Genomic DNA, 14,440 nt, shown 5'->3' on the forward strand with positions numbered 1-14,440 from the left:
GAATTTTAGGTTTTTGCCATAGACATGTGGATAGATGCTTGTTCTCTTCTTCAAGATAGGGAATACTAGAAGGAGAGCAGGTTTGGGGGAAGGAATGAGTTCAATTTGAGTTATAAAGAGTTTGAGTTGCCTATGGGTGAGTCATCCAAGAGGAGGAGTATCTAGTACGCATATTGGCCTGGAGCTCACTAGGAAGGTTAGAGTTAGAAAGATTTGGGAGATTTGGGAGTTTTTAGCTTTGGGGGTAGCTGACTTCAGTAGAGTTAGAAGATTACCCAGAGTATAGATTTAAAGAATCTGTATGTAGGTATATGGGAATACCAACATAAAGGAATGGGCCACACCTAAGGTCAGAACCTGAGATCATGTAATATTGACCAAAAGGTGTTACCACTCTCTCGTTTTCACTTGACCTGGGAATTCTGTTATAACCAGCTAGTACCTATTCTCAGTAAATCAGCCATTCCGTTTGGGGTGTGATTTTTCTCTTCCATTCTAATGGTTTGTTTAATTAATAGGGGCACAGGTTTTGAAATGTGTTTTTAAAACTCAGTGTTTTCACTTCATATCTTATGTACGTTTACACAAATTCAGCTTTATCTGGCGACAAAAACAAGAGAAAAATAACTTAAACAGTGAAGATTCTGGAATGAGGAGTGAGTGTGAGATGGGAAATGGAAATCTGCTCCTCTCTCAACCTGTCTCAATTCTTGAATGCTTTTTATCTAGCTGTGATGAGTGCGATTTTGGTATTTTAAAGAGACACATTTTTAACATTCTAACATGAAGCATAAATACCAGCCAACTGTTTTATCTAGTAGTCGATTGAAGAAACAGTGCTGGAGTAAAAATTAGCTGTGTTGGCATTATTGAGATGGCATGTTGGTCTCTAGTGTGGCATATCCTTAAGGGATTTTAAAAGCATATTTTTACTATATGCTATTTTCACCTTATATGCTGACTTTAGACCCTAACTTCCAGGTAAGCTGAAACTCTACTGTAATTCAGTTTTGGTAATGAAGGCATGGAGATATGAATAGTTGATTATAGCTACAGTCTATCAGTACTTAGCAAAACAAGTTTTTTGAATAGTTATACATGTCTGTGGTACAAAATTCATAAGGTACAAAGGGGAATATGTAGTTAAAAAAAAAAGTCTCCCATTCCTTCTAGCTCCAGCCTCCCAACCAAATTCTTGTGTACTTCTCCTATATGTGTGTGTGTGTGTGTACATTGTATACATTGTGTGTGTGTTGTATACATTGTTCCGTACTTTGATTTTCTTATGTAAACTATAACTTGGTGATCTTTCATATCAGTTCTCAAAGAATTCATGTAATTTTTTAAGCAGATAATTTAAGCTGATTTAGTGTACAAATGTGCCATAATTTGTGTAACCAGTCCTGACTGAAGCACGTAGAGGTTATTTCCAGTATTTTGCTATTACACAAAATGCTATAAAGAATAACTGTGCAATTGTCATTTCACATATATAGGACTATACCTTCAGGACAGATTCCTAGGACTAGGCATGCAGGACAGGTGCTCTTAAAAATCTGATAAGACATTGTCACATTGTTCTTTAGTCAGGTTAACATTTTACCCTCATAGGCTTTGCATGAGAATGCTTATGTCCTGACTCTTGCTAGTATATGTTTATGGATTTTGAGCTGATTGCTTTTTAAAATTGTTCTTCTCTTTTCTTTTTTTCCATTTTTTATAATGAAAATTTTCGTATATACAAAGTTGGAAAGACACAACAAAACAAACCCGGTACAACAAATGTCTATTTACTCCCTCCCCCTTAGATTTCAGCAATTGTTACCATTTTGCCATCCTAGGGTCATTTCTCCTCCTGGCTTCCTTTCCCCAATACACATCCCCCTTTTTTGTTGTTAAATAATTTGAAAGTAAGTTGCAAACGTCATGATACTTTATCCCTACGTATTTCAGCACCTCTCCTAAGAGTAAGGACAGTCTCTTTCCCTCCCTCCCTCTTTCTGTGTGTGTGTATATGTAAAATCACACACACACACACACACACACACACACACACACACACACACACATAACCACATTATATATATATATAATATATATATATCCACATATATTTTTTACATGTGTGTGTGTATATATATATCTCCACAATACTGTTTTCACATCTAAAAAAATTAATTCGATAATATAATATTAGTCAGTTAAATTTAAGTTTCCTCACTTGTGTAAGAATATCTTTTATACCCCTTCCTCTTTAAAAACACAGACAAACCAGGATCCAAACAAAGTACACTCTTTGTATTTGGTTGTTATGTCTCTTTAACCTCTTAATTTAGAACAGTCCCTCTGCCTTTTTCTCCCCCACTCCTGGCATTGACTTCTTTGAGAAGTCCAGGTCAGTTAGTTGTTTTGTAGGATATGCAACATTCTGTATTTGTTCAAGTATTTTCTCATGGTGTCATTTAACTTATTTCTCTAGCTCGTCTACTTCCTGTAAACTGAAAGTTAGGTGAGAGGCTTGATTGCATACAGTTTAAACATTTTTGACAAAAATACTTCAGACATGAAGTGTACTTCACACTGAGTCACATCAGGAAGCACTTAATGACAGGCTGTCCCATTATAAGCCATGCTAAATTTGATCCTTTGGCTAAGGTGGCAACAGCCACACCTTGCCGCTATGAAAGTAGTTTTCTCGTCTGCTGTTAGAAAGTAATCTATGGGATGAAATTTTGGCACCTTGTAAACATCCTGTTCCATTATAGCCTTTCACCCTATGATTTTAGCATCCTGATCCTGAAATCAGTTATTACAATAAGGGTTACCAAATTGTGTGGTTTTCTAATTCTCTCATTCCTACTACATATTAGCTAGCATTCATGAAGACCCCTCCATCCCTCCCCCCTATTTTTTGTAGTCCTCCTTTTGTGTATCGTCTTTTTCCCTGTGTGTATCACCCTTCTTATAGACTTTTGTTTATTCAGTGTCATAACTACCAAACACAGTCTTTATTGTCAAATTGTCCTTCTATATTTGGCCGGGGAGAGCCCCTTCAAGCTAGCTGTTGCTTCCTTTTGACATGATTCCATTAGTCTTTGCATGGTTCTTTGCTTTTTTAGCACAAGATGTCCCAGGCTCGCTTTATACTTTCCTTGCAGATCAGGAATTCTCCAAGAAGTCTGGTTCCTTTTAGTGGAGAATGATATTTAGAAACCAAAATCATTGCTGTTGGGTTGTCATTGCTGCTAGGCCCTTCAGTGGACAGAGCTAAGAAATATATTTTTTTTAAAAACCATGAGTTCATGTTTTTTCTGATTCAAATATAACATTACAGGGATATTTTTTCTTAACCTGATAGCCTTTTGATTTTCAAAATCAAATTGTGGCAAATCGTTACATAAATAGGCAGGTAAATAACTTCATTCATTCATTATTGAGCACCTGTTCTGTTCTAGCCCTGTTTGGTAGTGTGGGGAATGCAGAACAGAATCAGATTCCTGCCTTGCTTCCAGAAACTTGCAGCCTTTTACATAAATTCTAACTTGTATAAAGTAAAAACTGGTAAGGATCATGAAAGGTAGACAGTGTTGTGGGAGTTAGAAAAGGGAGGAAATTTTTTTATTTTTATTTATTTACTTTTAATTTTTTTTTTAAAATTGTACTTTAGGCGAAAGTTTGCAGAACAAATATTTTCTCATTAAAGAGTCAGTACACATATTGTTTTATGACATTGGTTAGCAACCCCACAACATGTCAACATGCTCCCTACTTGGCCTTGGAGGACCCTTTTTTCTTTTTGTGAAAATATACATGGCCAAAGATACACCATTTCAAAAATTTCTACATGTACAATTCAGTGACGTTGATTACGTTCTTCTAGTTGTGCTGCTGTTCTCATTTTAGATGAAGGTTTACAGAACAAAATAGTTTCTCATTAACCATTTAGTACACATATTGCCCTGTGACAATGGTTAAGAACCCTACTACTTGTCAACACTGTCCATACCCAACCTTGGGTTCCCTATCACCAGCTTTCCTGTCCCCTCCTGCCTTCTAGTCCTTGTCCCTGGACTTCTGTACCCATTAGTCCTGTTTTGTTTTATGGGGCTGTCCAATCCCCGGCTGAACGGTGAACCTCGGGAGTGACTTCGCCACTGAGCTAAAAGGGTGTCTGGGGGCCATACTCTCAGGGTTTCTCCAGTCTCTTTCAGGCCAGTAAGTCTGGTCTTTTTTTTGTGTATTAGAACTTTGTTCTACATCCTTCTTCAGCTCTGGCCAGAACCTTCTGAAAAGAGAGGAGATTTTATAAGGGACACTTTTTGTTATCCTTTGAGGCCAAGCAGAAATTAGACATGGATGTATTTGGGTGGGAGAGGGCTTTCATAGGCAGAGGTAACCGAGTGAATAAAGGCTGCCAGGCAGTGGTGTGGATCGCCTGTCGAGAGGAACAACTAGTTCTGTGGATTGTTGGAATATAGCTTGTGTGAAGCGTCTGAGTTAAATAAATTTGGAAAGACAGATTTTAACCAAATCTTTTAGGCCACAGGTTATTCAGACTAATAGCCTGTGGAGAGATAGAGCTCCACAGATATGTTTTATATGGCCTGCACAGATTTTAAAAATTGGGACATTTCATATCCAATTAAATTTCTGATTTTGCTTGAGAATTGGATTTGAATAGTGACTGCGCTTTAGAGTTAGGACTTGTACTTTCCTGTTTACTGTAGTCCCTATGCAGGCTATCCTCACTTGGCCCTAGAAGCTTTTGAGTTTGTGACCCCTCCAGGGGTTGGAGGAGGGGTGAGGGTGGTGGAGATGGTTTGAGAGGGGAGGTGATTATGAGAGTGTTTGAGCAAGATCTGTGCTTGGTGGTCAGTTTGGAGGATGCATTAAACCAGGAGAAATTGGAGCAGGGAGAGAATTAGTAGACTGTTGGAATATTCCAGAGAAGAAATGGCAGGTAGTAACAGATGGTATGAAGAGGAGGAAATGAGACATTTTAAATGTAGAATGGATGGATTATATTGATAGATGTGAGTGTGTGTGTATGTATTGACATGAATGGAAATCATGCTCAACTAAAACATGGAGTTCTGAAAAAGCTGTGCACGTATAAACGGGCTTCTGGAAGCTAACTACTTGTTTTTATCATCTCTTGGTTAATTTTGGAAGACAGTAGATACAGTGTCATGCATTGTTGTCACTATGTAAAGTTTACCTTTGCAATATGCAAATAACATGTCATTGCAAAGAATGTAACCCTGACCTGGCTTTTTTTCTGAAAGTTGTATATAAAGTGAATATTTGTATTATGACTCTTTTAAATCACTTTCCTTTTAATTATGGAGCTATATTTTCAAACATAAAAATCTTAGCAATGCCATATATACTCATTTTCAGAACACTCACTGCTTGTATTTCATTTGCCCACAATCTTTGCAAGAAGTTAACCAGAAGGACGGTGAATCGAGAAGGTCTTGCTGCCATATACTTAAAATTACACCTGTGTTAAGACTATCTATACTGTTAATAAGCATTTTGTTAGAAATCTTCCCTAACAAAGACTTCATGGGGCATGACTTTATCCAGCCCCATCGCTAATGCCATTACTGCAGATATTTAGTAGAGACCCCAGCTCAGACAGTCTGAGGGAGACAGACATGAAGAACATGCAGATGAGTAGACTGGAAATGAGATTGACTCACACTGACAGAAGCCACACCTGGCTACTCTGCAATAAACTTCTAGCTGCAGGGATGAACAAAGATTGGTTAAAAGAGCATTTGTATATTTTTTTTATTGTGTATAACTTATATAGAGTAAAGAACACATTTTAAGTGTATATCTCAGTGAGATTTTACAAATGTGTATACCACACTAAGTAAACAACTGCCCAGATCAAGATATAGAACATTTCCAGAGCCCCCCTGAAGACTCCCTTGTGCCTGTGCCTCACCAGTCAATGAACCCTCCCAAAAGTCTATTCTGACCTTTCACTATAAGTTTGTTATGTCTGCTTTTGAATTTTAATATAAACAGAATCATGCAGCATATACGCCTATGGTGTTTTTTCCCCACTTATTATTATGTCTGTGAGATTCATCCATTTTGTGGTATGTAGCAGTATTTTTTTTTCTGTGCATTATTCCTTGTATATATAATCCACAGGTTGTTCATTTTACTGCTTATGAGTAGTGTTTTTTTTTTTTAAAGTTTTTGGCTATTGTGAATGAAAATTCCAAGATGGACATAGCACTGATTTCTATTGAGTATAAAAACCCAAGAGTGGAATTACTGGGTCATAGTTCAGCTTTAGTAGATACTGCTAAACTGTTTTCCAAGTGTTTGTACCGATTTACACTCCCACCTTAATGTTGAGAGTTCCAGTCATCACCTAGTATTGTCAGTCTTTTTAATTTTAGTCATTCTGTGTCGTGGTATTTATTCAATTTTTGAGGTATAGTTTACATAGAATCAAATGCACTCAATTTATGTATACTGTTTGAGTTTTGAGAAATGTGTACACTCATATGATTACTTACTACGACAATCAAGATATAAAACATTTCCATCCCCCCAAAAACTTCCCTTATTCCTCTTTGCTCTTTTATGTTTGGCTTATTTTGTTCAGCGTAATATTTTTGAGATTCATCCTTGTGTGTATCAGTTGTTTGTTCCTTTTTATTGCTGAGTGGTATTACTTTTTTATGAGTGTACAACGGTATGTTTATTCTCCTGCTAATGGACATTTGGGTTGTTTGCAGTGTTTGACTGTTATGAATAAAACTTCTGTGAACATTTGTGTTCAGATTTTGTGTGGATATTTCTTTTCTTTTCTGTTGAGTATATTTAGGAGTATATCTGCATATTAAGTATATCTAACCTATATCTTTACTGGGATATAGAGTGGATATATGTTTAATTTTTTAAGAAACTGCGAGATATTTTACCAAAGTGATTGTATATTCTTACAGTCCTTCAGCAATATATGAGAGTCCAGTTGCTCTTTATGTTCATCAGCACTTGGTACTGTCAGCCTCTTTAATTTTAGCCATTCTGATAAATTTGTAGTGGTATCTCATTGTGGTTTTAATTTACATTTCCCTAATGACTAATGATGTTGAGCATCTTTTCATGTACTTATTGGTCATTTGGATATCCTCTTTAGAGAAGTGCCTGTTCAAAACTTTTGCTGCTTTTTAAAAATTGAGTTGTTCTTTTCTTACTGATTTGTGGGAGTTCTGAGTCTTTTGTCAGCTACATGTATTGCAGACATCTTCTTCCATTCTGTGCCTTGATTTTTCACCGTCTTAATATTGTCTTTAAGCATTTGGCTGCTAACCAAGAGGTCAGCCGTTCGAATCTACCAGCTGCTACATGGAAACCCCGTGGGCACAGTTCTACTCTGTCCTGTAGGGTCTCTATGAGTCGAAATTGACTCAACGGCAATGGGTTTGCTTTTTTTGGTTTAATATTGTCTTTTAATGAACCCACCAAAATAAAAACCAAATCCATTTCTTTATTAGACATTCTTTATTACACATTTGGAAACCCTGGTGGCGTAGTGGTTAAGAGTTACGGCTGCTAACGAAAAGGTTGCTGGTTCAAATCCACCAGGTGCTCCTTGGAAACCCTGTGGGGCAGTTGTACTCTGTCCTGTGGGGTCACTATGAGTTGGAATCGACTCGATGGCAACAGGTTTGGGTTTTTTGGTTTTTTTTAATTGCACATTTATTTCTGATTTATAGCAATTATAAAAAAGCTGAGGTGCTCATTCTTATAGCTTTATCTTTAGCAAATCCATGAATATTATCTTGGGATAAGCTCTAAGAGGCGGAATTGTTGGGTCAAAGGGTGAGCCCATTTTTAAGAGCATGTGTATTTTATATAGCCAAAGGTTTCTCCTATTTTTTAATGTTGTCTATATGAACATGATATGACAGATCATATTAGCTGTGTGAAAATGCTGTTTTCTCCATTTTAGGTTATGGACAATTAAAAAAAACTACCAATTTGATTAAAGAATTTTTAAGGAATGTGTTTCTTTAAGTGATACTGAACATTCTCTTCTTATGTTTTTGGTTATTTGTATTTCTTTTGTGAAGAAAGAGAAATGTTTAGATTGGCTGAAGTTCTGCTTTGCGATTCTATATCCAGGTGCATTTGGGGAGTGTGGTGGAAGGAAATAAGGAGGGTGAGAAACTTCTGAATTTGTTGTGGCTGGGGCATTGCCACCCTTTTATGATTGAAATGTCCATTTTTGTTAGACGATAGATGCAGAAATGGCCTTGCTTTACTCAGCATGCTGTCCATGTCCAGCACAAGCCAGGTCCCTGCTGTCTGTAGACCCTGACTCTTGATGCTCTAGGATCAGTTGTGTTTGACCTTCACTGACAGCTTCAAGAACCCTCACTCCCTACCGCTAGCCTTTGCTGCTTTGAACTAGGAGGTGGGATTCTGCTGGGAATTCTGCACTTCCCCCACAGGCTTTTCATTGTTTACATCTACTGAACCCTATTTCCTATCCAGTTCTTTCCTGTATTCTATTTTATAGAAATTCCTTGAAATGTCATATATATGTGGAGGCTATTCTTGCTAGGTTTCCAATGCCAATGTAGATCACCTTTTATTTTGCTATTCCTTTGATTTCAGTTGCACTGGTCAGAAATCCCAACCTTGACACCTCCTGATACCTTCTAAGTCTTGTCTATTTTCGTTCTTCTTCACCCTAGCTTTCTGGACTTTAATCACAGTGATTTTTCTTTTTTCCCTCCTGTTCTTGCCTTAGGAACCTAGCAAGCATTATCATCAGTTACCATCATCGTTATCAAAGAGGCTTTACTGCTTCCTCCTTGCTTACCTAGTTAACCTCTCTACTTGTCCTTTAGAGCTGAGCTCAAGAATCACTTCCTCAGGATGTGTAGGAGTCCCCTAGCTACCCCTCCAGGGTAGGTTCCCTTGTCATACTCTTACAACACTTAGTTCTGTTTCTTCACAACTGTTAACATAATTGTAATTGATAAATGTATTATCTCCCTGTAGATAGTAGTCTCCTTTACTAGAATGTAGTCTTCACGGAGACAAGGATCAGGTCTTTCACGTCATATTTAGTTCATAGCATGTTCACAGCATCTAGCAGTCATGGCTGTACGTTTGCGCAGTTGAATGAGGGAATACATTTGGGAGAGCAGATGGGGAATCTTGTACCAAAAGTCTGTATTGTACTTTATTTTTTATTTTAAATTTTATTATAAAATAGATAACAAATAGTTGCCATTTTAAACATTTTTAAGTGTATAGTCCATTGACATTAATTATATTCACAGTGTTGTACAGCCATCACCACTGTCCATTTCCAAGTTTTTTTATTACCCGAAATGGAAATTCAGTACTTCTTAAGCAATAACTTCCTATTGCCCCATTCCCTAGTAACTACTAATAAACTTTTGTTTTTAAACTAATAAACTTTTGTCTCCGTGCATTTGCCTATTCTAGATATTTTATGTATGCAGGATTGTACAGTATTTGTCCTTTTGTGTTTGATTTATTTTACTCAGGATAATATTTTCAAGGTTTATGCGTGTTGTAGCATGTATGTATCAGAACTTCATTTCTGTTTCTGGCTGAAAAATACCCATTATATGGATAATACCACATTTTGCTTATCTGCTCATCTGTTGATGAACACTTGGCAGGTTGTTTGCACCTTTTGGCTATCGTGAATAATGCTGCAGTGAACCCTGGTGTACTGTACTGTTTGAGTCCCTGCATTCAGTTCTTTTGGGTATATATGTAGGAGTGATATTACTGGGTCATATTGTAATTTTATGTTTAACTTTTTAAGGAACTGACAAACTATTTTTCACAGTGGCTGCACCATTTTATATCCCACCAGCTATGTATGAGTGTTCCAATTTCTTCATATCCTCTCCAGCACTTGTTATTTTCTATTTTTCTGATAATAGCCATCTTAGTGGGTATGCAGTGGTGTGTGCACCTTTAAAATTTATGAACCCCTCTCTCCTTAAGCAGCGTTTTCTGTTTCAGTATTATCTCTTAATCTTTATTTACTTGGTCCTGAAAGTTAAACAGTTGATATCAGAAACTCCTTTCAGAAGATCAAAAAAGTTGTTTTTCTCCTTTACCTCTAAACTAGATTTTTAAACTGTTACTGACTTCTAAACTGTCCAGATAGTCTTATGTCACTTTACACTTCAGCTGTCATTTGAAGGAGTTGTCAACTGCCACGAACTGCTGTTTTTCCTTCCCTTTCTTTGTCTCTCTCTCTGTGTATCAGTGATAAATAGGATCACTGTTCCTGTCAGTTGCTTCCTGTGGTCAATTAAGTTTAGTGAATGTTGTATATAATCTCCTCCTCTTGGAGATTCACTTGATACATTGTCATTTTAATAATGTGTTTCCCAGCATTTCCCAAACTTTCTGACCCCACAATTCTTCTCCCCTTTTATCTTGGTTCAAAACCAGTGCAGTCCAAGTCACATGTTTTGGGAAATGCTCTTCTTTACTATTTGTGTGCATTTCATCGCAAATCATTTTATTCACCAAGATTTTCTGGATCACCCTGCCAAAGTAGGGAGGAGGAAACTAGCACTTATCAGATGACTACTGTTTGCCAGATTTACATTTAACTTTTAACTTTCATGATTTCTTTTAACTTTTCACTATATCCTTGAAAGGAGGCTTATTTTCCACGTTTAACGTGTGAGCACATGAGGACTGGAGAAGAGATTTATTTTTTTACTCAAAGTCACGGAGCTAGCAAAGTGATAGAATTTTTTTTTTTCTGTTCTGCTAGGAAGCTGATCCTCTTTCTCACCCAAAGTAGGGTAAGAGAAGCAAATCTTTTCTGATTATTTTAGAGGTAGCACCCCTAGCCATCACCTTAGCATGAGGAGTGGTGAGCGATGGCTTGGGACTCTCAGAGAGCCAGAGGCTCAGGAGCAGCAGGGTCTTCAAGTCTGGGTTGGCAGCCATAAGACATTAAGAAGAAAAGCGGGAAGCCTTGTCTGGCTCTGCCGAAACTGCTCTGTAAACTCTCAGGTTTCCATCCCTCCCTTATTCCAGGCTTAACTCAGTCTTCCCAATGCCGGTCTTTTCTACTGGTATATGGCTCATTTGTTAGAGTTTTCAGTAATGTGGTAGCTACTATTTATTGGGTACCTGCTTTGAATGTAGTGGGTGTTGTATCTCTCTGACCCTCTAACAGATGACTCATAAGTTATGTAACTTGTTTAAGGTCACATAGTGTTGGACTTGGGATCCAAACCTACCTCTATCTGGTTTTTCCAGTCTCACTAAATATAAAGGAATCCTACCTGTAAAGGAAACCTGAGCAATTAAAATCTATGAAATTATAGATTTGCTGTGCTAGTTATGTGTTTTTTTTGTAATATAGATTTAAATAAACATATAATTATTAAACTAAAGAAAGCCTCCAAAAATCACGTTGAGTACCAGTCCTTGGGAAACATTGTTCTAGTTTGCCCCTTAACTTTCATCTGTTCATTCATCCATCCATAAATAGTATATATCTGTAAAAGGTAAGGACTCAAAAACAAAACAAAAGACTCTTAAACACACACACACAGAATTCCATTATTGTACCTAAAAAATTAACAGTAATTCCTTAATATCAAATAGTCAGTGTTCATACTTGGCTAATTGTCTCAAAATATATATATTTTTAGTAATATTTATATATTTTTAGAATAGTTTTAGACTTACACAAAAATTGGTCAGATACTATGGAGTTGTGTTATATCCCGCTTCTCTCCCTGTACATAATTTTTGCTCTGATTAGTGTCTTACATTAATAGATTATCAACTAAAGTCCATAGTTTATTCAGATTTCTTTAGTTTTTACCTAAGGTTCTTCTTCTGTTCCAAACTCTCATCCAGGATACGACATTACATTTAGCTATTATTTGTCGTTAGGCTCCTCTTAACTGTGACAGTTGCTCAGACTTTCTTGTTTTTGAAGACCCTTAGCAGTTTTTTTTTTTAAATTTAATTTTTTTTATTGTACTTCAGGTGAAGGCTTACAGAACAAATAGTTTCTCATGAAACAGTAGTACACATATTGTTTTATGACATTGGTTAACAACCCCACAACATGTCAACCCTCTAACTTCTCAACCTGTTTTTTTTTTGGTGAAAATACACGTAGCCAAAGATACACCATTACAAAAATTTCTACATGCACAGTTCAGTGACACTGACTACGCTCTTCCAGTTGTGCTATTATTCTCACTTAAGATGAAGGCTTACAGAACAAAATAGTTTCTCATTTAACAGTTACTACAAATGTTGCCCTATGACAATGGTTAACAATCTCACAACACATCAACAGTATCCTTACTCAACCTTGGGTTCCCTATCACCAGCTTCCTTGTCCCCTTCTGCCTTCTGGCCCTTGTCACTCTACTGTACCTCATTAGTCTCATTTGGTTTTATGGGGCTGTCCACTCCCAGGCTGAACGGTGAACCTTGGAGATAACTTCACCACTGAGCTAAAAGGGTGTCTGGGGGCCATACTCTCGGGGTTTCTCCAGTCTCCTTTAGGCCAGTAAATCTGGAAATACCCTTGGCAGTTTTGAGGAGTACTAGTCAGGTATATTATAGGATGACCTCTTTTGGAATTTGTCTGATGTTTTTCTCATAATTTTTTTTTTTTCTGAGATAAACTTTTTATTTTTTCATTTCTGAGACAGGAGATACACAACCTTAAAATCTATTTTTTTCCCCATAAAATTTTTTTATAGTTGTTTTTTTCAGCTCAGGATCCAAACTCGTTCACACATTGCATATAGTTGAGAGTCTCTTAAATCTCATTCTCTCTCTCTCTCTTTTTAATTGTGGTAAAAAAAAAAAATAACAAAACATTTGCCATTTCAACAATTTTTACATATATAATGCAGTGACGTTGATCACGTTTATCATGTTGTGCAATCATTACCACACTATCCTTTTCCAAATTATTCTACCACCATTAAAAGAAACTCAGGGCCTCCTAAGCAATGACTTCCCATTTCCCCTCCTTCCCACCCCGGTAACCAGTAATAAGCTTTGATCTCTATGCGTTTGCCTGTCTTATATAAATTAGATCATACAGTATTTGTCCTTTTGTGACCTTTTAATAAATAGAAATTGCCTCTCCATCTTTTTTTTCTTGCCATTTATTTATTGAAGAAACTGGATTGGTCATTTGTTTGGTATTACTTCCCACATTCTGAATTTTGCTGATTGTATTCCCATTAGGTCTGTATATTCTATTGCCCTTTGTATATCTTGTAAATCAGTAGCTAGATCTAGAGGTTTGTTGGATTCCGGTTCAGTGTGTTTCTGTCTGAATTAAAAAGACAGCAGTACAAAAAATAAACCTATGTTCTTTCTACTGTGCTGTTGTGCTTTCTTACTTTTTTTATATTTCCTATCCTTTCCAAGTAAGTGATCCTTGAAGAAATACAGTAATTCTATGCAAGTGAATTTTTTGAGTTAAAAACTGCACAATTTATAGTAGATAGTGAAGTAATAGCCTAGCTGCAGGAATGCCCGTATGTGGTTGTCACTTTTGCCAAGGACAATGACACATTTTGATGACACTGACAATCAGTATTAGAGTATTAGTCCTGTAATTTTTTTAAATTTTCAACTATTTCCTTTTTCTCATCCCAGAAATGTGATGATGACTTTTATTACTGTTAGTATGTACTTAAACCTTACTTTATTTAAAAAAAAAAAGAAAAAATTTGAGTGATTATAGTGACACATAAAATATAGGAAGATAAAGTAAGTGGGAAAATGAGATGAAGGGACAAATAAATGTAGGGAAATAAAATGCAGTCAGGAGTAAAGTCTATACAAAATATATCAAACAAGGTTAGTTTTTAGAGGAGGGCACAGGTTAGGCTCTGCTTGTAGTGGGTTGGTGGTATTCTATGTCTGCAGTAGTTTTCAGGACTGTTGTAATCTTAGGTGATGAATATATTCCTTTCTGTAAGGTTATTTATTTATTTATTTGGTATTTGGACTTGGTAGTCTCATTGCTTAATTGGAATGCAGTGCCTTTTAAGAAAGATACGGGTCAGATTTCTTAGTATTGGATTTCAGAGCTCTTTGGAAAATCAGGACACTCATTTTTTTCTTCTCTTTTTTCCCATACAAAAATTTATACATACATTGTTATGCGACTCTTATTGCTCTCCCCATAATGTGACAGCACACTCCTTTTTCCACCCATGATTCCCCATGTCCATTCAACCAGCTCCTAACCCTCTCTGCCTTCCCATCTCACCTCCGGACAGAAGCTGCCCGTTTAGTCTCTTGTATCTACTTACGCTAAGAGGCACACTCCTCACGAGTATCAGTCCAATCCTGTCTGAAGAGTTGGCCTCGGAAATTGTTTTAGTTCTGGGCTGAT

At 36.7% G+C, this 14,440-nt stretch overlaps 1 protein-coding gene across 8 annotated transcripts in view; it reads left to right on the forward strand.

Moving 5' to 3' along the window:
* Positions 1 to 14,440, forward strand: part of FBXW11 (F-box and WD repeat domain containing 11) — a 158,735-nt gene that overhangs the window by 13,134 nt on the left and 131,161 nt on the right. The window lies entirely within an intron of this gene.

The sequence above is a fragment of the Trichechus manatus genome, unplaced genomic scaffold, assembly GCF_000243295.1.
Source record: "Trichechus manatus latirostris isolate Lorelei unplaced genomic scaffold, TriManLat1.0 scaffold00011, whole genome shotgun sequence".
Lineage (NCBI taxonomy): Eukaryota > Metazoa > Chordata > Mammalia > Sirenia > Trichechidae > Trichechus > Trichechus manatus.